Here is a 10,999-nt window from a genome sequence, read left to right as displayed (position 1 = left end):
CCCTGGTTTAGATCATTTTTCAAGTTTTTCTTCATAACTGATTTTTTTTCCTTCAGCAGTGGCTGAAGGATAGAATGGCCTACTACAAAGAATTCCATAAAGAATTGCCCTCTTTCAGATGTCTGCCATGTTCCATTGCTCTCAGTGGGACTGAAGCCACAGTTGCCCCCTGTTGGTGTCCATTTTGAGAAGGTGCACTGTCTCTCTCATTGTTCTCAATGGTCTGAATTTCTCTGATTCTTCACAATATAGTCTCTCGCCATCTTCCCTGAGGGCAGCTGTCAGACTTCAGTTCCACTGAGAACATTGTGAGATGGTGGGCATTTTGAAAGGAAGCAATTCATGACAGATAAACTTTCAGTTATGAATAAGAATGGCACATATGATCATTCATCCTAAATATCTTTTCAAAAGCCAACCATTGCATCAGGTAGGCCTTGAGAGATGGGGAAACTGGAATGTGTGTGTCCATGCAGGGGAATGTAGGAGGATACAGGAGGAAAGAAGAAACAGACATGTGGGTGCAGGGTCATGTAGACAGGTGCCAGAGGAAGAGGGAATTTGGAGTGTGTGCATAGGGTAGGTTTGCTAGTTCTGGTAGGATGTATTCCTGGAGGTTTCTTCACATGACATAATCTTTAATTAAAGATTAATCTTTAATTCCTGGAGGATTGGCAAGCCTAGCACAGGGTAATGTAAGAAGGCGCAAGAAGCAGGGGAATTTTGTGTGCACACAAGGTAATGCTGGGAGGTGGAACAACAGGGGTAATCTGAGGGTTCTGAATAGTGGAACATAGGGAGGTGCAAGAGAGAAATGGAATTTTTGCCAGGACAATGCTGGGAGGTACAAGAGGCAGGAGAAATTTGGAGTATGGAAGGCAGGGCTCTGAAACAAAGCAGCCATAAATCCAGTTTATATGACCCATAAACTCTGGCTCCTTTGTGTTGCTCCAGAGTGGGGTAAAGCAGCCAGAATGTATCAGTGAATCTGGTCATAAAAGTTAAAATTTAAAAAACAGATTTAAGGCTGATACTGCATATCTTCAAATCATTGAAAATATCAAATGCAACATTCTCTTTGAGTTTCTTATTTAGTGTTCTTCTATTAAATTTTCATTTAAAAAAGGAAATTCCCAGACAATAACTATGTCAAAATGGTTTTAAAGGTTAGAATAAATTTCAGTATTTAGGGTAAAATCCATGTTGTAATTATATATCAAATAAACAAAAAAAAACCAACCCAAACTGTCGTAATCCGAGGAAATTCACAGTTAAGTTTAAGATGAAAAGAAATTCAATCGTGTTAAGGTATAGAGAGGCACAAACGAGGGCACTGAAACAATCTTAAATCTGCCTTGTCACAGACTCTTCAAAACTTCTCATATAGTTAGAACTCAGTGAAATGTTATGCATAGGCTACATTTGAATCTATATTTCTTTAGAATTAATGGTCATTTTCCCCCACAAGTCTTCATAGCTAAAAGTTTCTTGATCTGCAAATACCTTAACTCTGCCATGTAGGACAAAACCATATGATTTATTATTATTATAATTATGGCATTTTAGGATTTGTGGTCCCAAATTAGAGTAAAATATTTTTTAAAACTCATTAGATTTTCTTCATTATTTTTTCCTCCTAGTTTACTATAGGACTGAGTTAAGGTTATTTGGGTGCCCTAACTGTGCATTTCCTTACTTTAACAGGTTTGGATTTCTTTAAAATTTAATCTTAACTGAATTTCCTGGGACCATAATGCTTGGCTTTTAGATAATTACAAGACACCTGTAATGTATTTTGTACATAAAACATCAATGAAGCACATATTAAATAGCTTAAAAACTGACAGATTTCCAAAAATAATTGTGATTGGGGAATCATCAGATAAGGGTGTTTTTATGGGTTTTCTGCAGAGATCTGATCTTGCTCTAATGCTCTTGAATGTCTTTTTTCAACAATCTGGAAGAAAATTATTGCAGGTAGAGTTTGCAAATGACTAAAGTTGTTGGATTAGTAAATAATGTTGAGGATCAGACTGTTATACCAAGTGATCAGGATTGCTTGGTAAGAGACTCAGTCAAACAACGTCTTTTAATACAACTAAGTGCAAGGTCATACATCTAGAACAAAGAACGTGGGTCATACCTACAGGATGCAACACTGTATCTTGGAAAGCAGTGACTGAAAATGATTTAGGAGATCATGGTGAATAAGCAATTGAACATGATCTCCCACTGCTTCATGGTGGCTAATGCTATACTTGGATGTATAAACAGAGGAATATTGAGTAAGCAGGTTGAATTAAGTGAGACTGTTATTGGAATACTCTGCCCTGTTCTGGTGTCCCTGCTTCAAAAAGGATGTTGAAAAATTAGAAAGTGATCAGAAAAGAGCTACAAGAATGATTTGAGGGCTGAAAATCCTGATTTAGAGTGAGAAACATAAGAAAAATCTATCAAGCATTCTTACAACTACAATACCCACCTGCGGAAGTGAAGAAACAGATTGATAGAGCCAGAAGAGTTCCCAGAAGTCACCTACTACAGGACAGGCCTAACAAAGAAAATAACAGAACGCCACTAGGCGTCACCTTCAGCCCCCAACTAAAACCCCTTCAACGCATTATTAAGGATCTACAACCTATCCTGAAGGATGACCCAACACTCTCACAAATGTTGGGAGACAGGCCAGTCCTTGCCTACAGACAGCCCCCCAACCTGAAGCAAATACTCACCAACAACCACATACCACACAACAGAACCACTAACCCAGGAACTTATCCTTGCAACAAAGCCCGTTGCCAACTGTGCCCACATATCTATTCAGGGGACACCATCAAAGGGCCTAATAACATCAGCCACGCTATCAGAGGCTCGTTCACCTGCACATCCACCAATGTGATATATGCCATCATGTGCCAGCAATGCCCCTCTGCCATGTACGTTGGTCAAACTGGACAATCTCTACGTAAAAGAATAAATGGACACAAATCAGATGTCAAGAATTATAACATTCATAAACCAGTCGGAGAACACTTCAATCTCTCTGGTCACGCAATCACAGATATGAAGGTCGCTATCTTACAACAAAAAAACTTCAAATCCAGACTCCAACGAGAAACTGCTGAATTGGAATTCATTTGCAAATTGGATACTATTAATTTAGGCTTAAATAGAGACTGGGAGTGGCTAAGTCATTATGCAAGGTAGCCTATTTCCCCTTGTTTTTTTCTAACACCCCCCCCCCGACGTTCTGGTTAAACTTGGATTTATGCTGGAAATGGCCCACCTTGATTATCATGCACATTGTAAGGAGAATGGTCAGTTTGGATGAGCTATTGCCAGCAGGAGAGTGAGTTTGTGGGGGGGGGGGTGAGAAAACCTGGATTTGTGCTGGAAATGGCCCACCTTGATTATCATGCACATTGTAGGGAGAGTGGTCAGTTTGGATGAGCTATTACCAGCAGGAGAGTGAGTTTGTGTGTGTATGAGGGTGGGGGGGGGGGTGAGAAAACCTGTATTTGTGCTGGAAATGGCCCACCTTGATTATCATACACATTTTAAAGAGAGTGGTCACTTTGGATGGGCTATTACCAGCAGGAGAGTGAGTTTGGGGGGGGGGGGCGGAGGGTGAGAAAACCTGGATTTGTGCTGGAAATGGCCCAACTTGATGATCACTTTAGATAAGCTATTACCAGCAGGAGAGTGGGGTGGGAGGAGGTATTGTTTCATGGTCTCTGTGTATATAATGTCTTCTGGCGTTTCCACAGTATGCATCCGATGAAGTGAGCTGTAGCTCACGAAAGCTCATGCTCAAATAGATTGGTTAGTCTCTAAGGTGCCACAAGTACTCCTTTTCTTTTTGCGGATACAGACTAACACGGCTGTTACTCTGAAAGAAAAATCTATTAGTTTATCAAAGACAAGATAAAGAACTGACTTGATTATTTGGAGAGAAGATTTCTGAGAACAGAGGGCTCTTGCTGCGATGATTTACTTGGGGTTGGTCCTACTTTGAGCAGGGGGTTAGACTTGATGACCTCCTGAGGTCTCTTCCAACCCTAATCTTCTATGATACTATAGTTTATTGGACAAAGGCATAATAAGATACAATGGCTGGAAGTTGGAGTGAAATTAGTTCAGACTGGAAACGAGGCACAATTTTTAACAGTGAGAATAACTAGAATAATTTGCCAAAGAGGTTGGGGCAGGGGGTGGGAGGATTCTCTATCACTTGAAGTATTTAAATCAAGACTGAATATCTTTCTAAAAGATATCCTCTAGCTCAGCCCAAAGTTATGGGCTTTAGCAGCAATCACTGGGTGAATTCTGTGATCTGTGCTATGTAAGGTGTCAGTCTAGAGGATCATAATGGTCACTTCTGGACTAAAATCTAGGACTACATGTTCACACAAACATGGATGTATTTAACAAGATCCCCAATATGTTTCATGGTAGGCTCTACATAGCCAAACCATGAGCATACACAGGATTTAAGATGTCCTCAGCTTTAGGGAGCCAGACTAAGGGTATGTCTACACTACGGAATAAGGTCGAATTTATAGAAGTCGGTTTTTTAGAAATCGGTTTTATATATTCGAGTGTGTGTGTCCCCACAGAAAATGCTCTAAGTGCATTAAGTGCATTAACTCGGTGGAGTGCTTCCACAGTACCGAGGCAAGCGTCGACTTCCGGAGCGTTGCACTGTGGGTAGCTATCCCACAGTTCCCGCAGTCTCCGCTGCCCACTGGAATTCTGGGTTCAGATCCCAATGCCTGATGGAGCTAAAACATTGTCGCGGGTGGTTCTGGGTACATATCGTCAGGCCCCTGTTCCCTCCCTCCCTCCCTCCGTGAAAGCAAGGGCAGACAATCGTTTCGCGCCTTTTTTCCTGAGTTACCTGTGCAGACGCCATACCACAGCAAGCATGGAGCCCTCTCAGGTAACCGTCACTGTATGTCTCCTGGGTGCTGGCAGACGTGGTACGGCATTGCTACACAGTAGCAGCAACCCATTGCCTTCTGGCAGCAGACGGTGCAGTACGACTGGTAGCCGTCCTCGTCGTGTCCGAGGTGCTCCTGGCCACGTTGGCTGGGAGCGCCTGGGCAGACATGGGCGCAGGGACTAAATTTGGAGTGACTTGACCAGGTCATTCTCTTTAGTCCTGCAGTCAGTCCTATTGAACCGTCTTATGGTGAACAGGCAGGCGATACGGATTGCTAGCAGTCGTACTGTACCATCTTCTGCCGGGCAGGCAAGAGATGAGGATGGCTAGCAGTCGTACTGTACCATCTTCTGCCGAGCAGCCATGAGATGTAGATGGCATGCAGTCCTTCTGCACCGTCTGCTGCCAGCCAAAGATGTAAAAGATAGATGGAGTGGATCAAAACAAGAAATAGACCAGATTTGTTTTGTACTCATTTGCCTCCTCCCCCGTCTAGGGGACTCATTCCTCTAGGTCACACTGCAGTCACTCACAGAGAAGGTGCAGCGAGGTAAATCTAGCCATGTATCAATCAGAGGCCAGGCTAACCTCCTTGTTCCAATAAGAACAATAACTTAGGTGCACCATTTCTTATTGGAGCCCTCCGTGAAGTCCTGCCTGAAATACTCCTTGATGTAAAGCCACCCCCTTTGTTGATTTTAGCTCCCTGAAGCCAACCCTGTAAGCCGTGTCGTCAGTCGCCTCTCCCTCCGTCAGAGCAACGGCAGACAATCGTTCCACGCCTTTTTTCTGTGTGGACGCCATACCAAGGCAAGCATGGAGGCCGCTCAGCTCACTTTGGCAATTAGGAGCACATTAAACACCACACGCATTATCCAGCAGTATATGCAGCACCAGAACCTGGCAAAGCAATACCGGGAGAGGAGGCGACGTCAGCGCGGTCACGTGAGCGATCAGGACATGGACACAGATTTCTCTGAAAGCATGGGCCCTGCCAATGCATGCATCATGGTGCTAATGGGGCAGGTTCATGCTGTGGAACGCCGATTCTGGGCTCCGGAAACCAGCACAGACTGGTGGGACCGCATAGTGTTGCAGGTCTGGGCCGATTCCCAGTGGCTGCGAAACTTTCGCATGCGTAAGGGCACTTTCATGGAACTTTGTGACTTGCTTTCCCCTGCCCTGAGGCGCACGAATACCAAGATGAGAGCAGCCCTCACAGTTGAGAAGCGAGTGGCGATAGCCCTGTGGAAGCTTGCAATGCCAGACAGCTACCGGTCAGTTGGGAATCAATTTGGAGTGGGCAAATCTACTGTTGGGGCTGCTGTGATGCAAGTAGCTCACGCAATCAAAGATCTGCTGATATCAAGGGTAGTGACCCTGGGAAATGTGCAGGTCATAGTGGATGGCTTTCCTGCAATGGGATTCCCTAACTGTGGTGGGGCCATAGATGGAACCCTTATCCCTATCTTGGCACCAGAGCACCAAACCGGTGAGTACATAAACCGCAAGGGGTACTTTTCAATAGAGCTGCAAGCTCTGGTGGATCACAAGGGACGTTTCACCAACATCAACATGGGATGGCCAGGAAAGGTACATGACGCTAACATCTTCAGGAACTCTGGTCTGTTTCAAAAGCTGCAGGAAGGGACTTTATTCCCAGACCAGAAAATAACTGTTGGGGATATTGAAATGCCTATATGTATCCTTGGGGACCCAGCCTACCCCTTAATGCCATGGCTCATGAAGTCATACACAGGCAGCCTGGACAGTAGTCAGGAGCTGTTCAACTACAGGCTGAGCAAGTGCAGAATGGTGGTAGAATGTGCATTTGGACGTTTAAAGGTGCGCTGGCGCAGTTTACTGACTTGCTTAGACCTCAGCAAAACCAATATTCCCAGTTATTACTGCTTGCTGTGTGCTCCACAATATCTGTGAGAGTAAGGGGGAGACATTTATGGCGGGGTGGGAGGTTGAGGCAAATCGCCTGGCTGCTGGTTACGCGCAGCCAGACACCAGGGTGGTTAGAAGAGCACAGGAGGGTGCGGTACGCATCAGAGAAGCTTTGAAAACCAGTTTCATGACTGGCCAGGCTACGGTGTGAAAGTTCTGTTTGTTTCTCCTTGATGAAACCCCCCGCCCCTTGGTTCACTCTACTTCCCTGTAAGCTAACCACCCTCCCTTCCTCCCTTCGATCACCGCTTGCAGAGGCAATAAAGTCATTGTTGCTTCACATTCATGCATTCTTTATTCATTCCTCACACAAATAGGGGGATGACTACCAAGGTAGCCCAGGAGGGGTGGTGGAGGAGGGAAGGAAAATGCCACACAGCACTTTAAAAGTTTACAACTTTAAAATTTATTGAATGCCAGCCTTCTTTTTTTTTGGGCAATCCTCTGTAGCGGAGTGGCTGGTTGGCCAGTGGCCCCCCCCACCGCATGTTTGGGCGTCTGGGTGTGGAGGCTATGGAACTTGGGGAGGAGGGCGGTTGGTTACACAGGGGCTGTAGTGGTAGTCTGTACTCCAGCTGCCTTTGCTGCAGCTCAGCCATACACTGGAGCATACTGGTTTGGTCCTCCAGCAGCCTCAGCATTGAATCCTCCCTCCTCTCATCATGCTGCCGCCACATTTGAGCTTCAGCCCTGTCTTCAGCCCGCCACTTACTCTCTTCAGCCCGCCACCTCTCCTCCCGGTCATTTTGTGCTTTCCTGCACTCTGACATTATTTGCCTCCACACATTCGTCTGTGCTCTGTCAGTGTGGGAGGACAGCATGAGCTCGGAGAACATTTCATCTCAAGTGCATTTTTTTTTCTTTCTAAGCTTCACTAGCCTCTGGGAAGGAGAAGATCTTGTGATCATTGAAACACATGCAGCTGGTGGAGAAAAAAAAAGGGACAGCGGTATTTAAAAAGACACATTTTATAAAACAGTGGCTACACTCTTTCAGGGTAAACCTTGCTGTTAACATTACATACATAGCACATGTGCTTTCGTTACAAGGTCACATTTTGCCTCCCCTCACCGCGTGGCTACCCCCTCAACCTTCCCCCCTCCCTGTGGCTAACAGCGGGGAACATTTCTGTTTAGCCACAGGCAAACAGCCCAGCAGGAATGGGCTCCTCTGAATGTCCCCTGAAGAAAAGCACCCTATTTCAACCAGGTGACCATGAATGATATCTCACTCTCCTGAGAATAACACAGAGAGATAAAGAATGGATGTTGTTTGAACGCCAGCAAACATACACTGCAATGCTTTGTTGTACAATGATTCCCGAGTACGTGTTACTGGCCTGGAGTGGTAAAGTGTCCTACCATGAAGGACGCAATAAGGCTGCCCTCCCCAGAAACCTTTTGCAAAGGCTTTGGGAGTACATCCAGGAGAGCCGCGAATGCCAGGGCAAAGTAATCCTTTCACATGCTTGCTTTTAAACCATGTATAGTATTTTAAAAGGTACACTCACCGGAGGTCCCTTCTCCACCTGCTGGGTCCAGGAGGCAGCCTTGGGTGGGTTCGGGAGGTACTGGCTTCAGGTCCAGGGTGAGAAACAGTTCCTGGCTGTCAGGAAAACCGGTTTCTCCGCTTGCTTGCTGTGAGCTATCTACAACCTCATCATCATCTTCTTCGTCCCCAAAACCTGCTTCCGTATTGCCTCCATCTCCATTGAAGGAGTCAAACAACACGGCTGGGGTAGTGGTGGCTGAACCCCCTAAAATGGCATGCAGCTCATCATAGAAGCGGCATGTTTGGGGCTCTGACCCGGAGAGAACGTTCGCCTCTCTGGTTTTCTGGTAGGCTTGCCTCAGCTCCTTCAGTTTCACGCGGCATTGCTTCGGGTCCCTGTTATGGCCTCTGTCCTTCATGCCCTGGGAGATTTTGACAAAGGTTTTGGCATTTCGAAAACTGGAACGGAGTTCTGATAGCACGGATTCCTCTCCCCATACAGCGATCAGATCCCGTACCTCCCGTTCGGTCCATGCTGGAGCTCTTTTGAGATTCTGGGACTCCATCATGGTCACCTGCAGCTTGTCACGCTGGCCAAACAGGAAATGAGATTCAAAAGTTCGTGGTTCTTTTCCTGTCTACCTGGCCAGTGCATCTGAGTTGAGAGTGCTGTCCAGAGTGGTCACAATGGAGCACTCTGGGATAGCTCCTGGAGGCCAGTACCGTCGAATTGTGTCCACAGTACCCCAAATTCAAGCCGGCAAGGCCGATTTAAGCGCTAATCCACTTGTCAGGGGTGGAGTAAGGAAATCGATTTTAAGAGCCCTTTAAGTCGAAATAAAGGGCTTCATTGTGTGGACGGGTGCAGGTTTACATCGATTTAATGCTGCTAAATTCGACCTAAAGTCCTAGTGTAGACCAGGGCTAAAGGTTAAAATGGTTGTAAAATGTCCAATAGCTGGTGTGAGGGGAAGATAGGATGCGTGTTGGATACTTTGTTGGTGTGTATATGGTGAGATGTTGATGTCTTGTCAATGAAGGGTGAATCTGAGAATAATCTATGATCACATTGATGGAACACACCACACAGCCATCTGTCCTCCCTGGGGTAAGGGCACTGTACTGGAAGTAAAGAGGTCTGGGTTGAATTCTTGGGCCCATCACAGACTCCTGTGTGACACTGAGTAAATCACTTAATATCTCTGTGCCTCAATCTCACATCTGTAAAATTAGGATAATACTTCTCCACCTCCCAGGTGTGTTGTGAGAGTAAATTCATTCATTCATATTCAGAGGGAGGTTCACCCAAGGGCACTGGAACAATTTTTATAGTGGGGGTGCTGAAAGCCATTGAACGAAACTGTAATAAACCCTGTACATGGTGGAAACCATGTCAAGCCAGGGGGTGCAGCAGGCCTCCCCCAGCACCCCTAATTCCAGCACCTGTGGGTTCATCTAACTACATTAGACAGATATTTTTCTCTTATGTTATAAATATGTATTACAATCTTAGCACTATTTTAGCATATTTTTTGTTTGGGAATATCACTGTCAGTTTGGATGCTCTGCAGACAGGTTCCATAGGTAAGAGTAAAGGAGATAAGATCTACTAACTCTCTTCAGAGTAAAATCCTTCAACTCTACTCCATGAATAGTTATTTAAGCAGATGGTGCAGAGTATATTAATTTAATCCAAGAAAATAATATAGGGCCCATTGCAGATGTTTTGCACATATTGCCATTCCACATGACAGAACCTTCTCAGCACCCAAGAAGAGAATGATGACCGGGGATCTAGCGGAGAGGATGAAATTTAAATGTTTGCTGTCAGAACTGTACTGATTTATTATAAAGCCTGCTTGATCTCTGTGGATCAGTGTAGGGAGGAGTCTGTGACTCTGGTGGAAACTACTTTGGATAATATTTTAATTTGTTAAGCTACATTGGTACCTGGAAGTTTTAAAAGGAAGAAGTGTGTGGGAGAGAGGGGGAGAGCAGTTGAGGTGACATCCCAGCCATTCAGTCCCCCCACCCCCATACACTTATGGGTCACGTTCTTGTAAGATTGCTGTATAATATGAGGAAATACTGTATATATCTGCCCCCCCTCCTGATAGTTCTCTCTCATACACACACACTCTTCTTCCCTTCCCATCCCTCTCTTGTATTCTGGAAAAGCATATAAAAGTAGGTACCAGATCAGCACTAAAACTTTTCTTCATATTGTCTGATTTGGATATTGATGCATCCTTTTCTTTCAGCCTGGGGAATTCATGTCATTTTAAGTAGATAGATATTTCCACTATCCCCCCTTATTACTAATTCATATTATCAGCATCTAAACAGCAACACTGCTACAAACTGAATCTGGGAAGCAGGAGAAATGAAAATGTAATTATTATTTCTGTGGCATACAAAAATGTGCTAGGCACTTTACGGACATGAGATAAGACAGGGCCCTGCCCTGAATATGATTGGAGCTGTCTTCAGACATTCAGACTGGACAAACTACTGGAAATAATCGCTTTTTTTATTTACCATAGTAAAGCAACCTGGTCTAGAAACTCCTTATTGCTACAAACTAAAGGTGTGTGTCTGGGGAGGGAGAGCTTT

The sequence above is a fragment of the Eretmochelys imbricata genome, chromosome 1 (assembly GCF_965152235.1).
Source record: "Eretmochelys imbricata isolate rEreImb1 chromosome 1, rEreImb1.hap1, whole genome shotgun sequence".
Lineage (NCBI taxonomy): Eukaryota > Metazoa > Chordata > Testudines > Cheloniidae > Eretmochelys > Eretmochelys imbricata.
Note: the sequence above shows the minus strand (reverse complement) of the source record.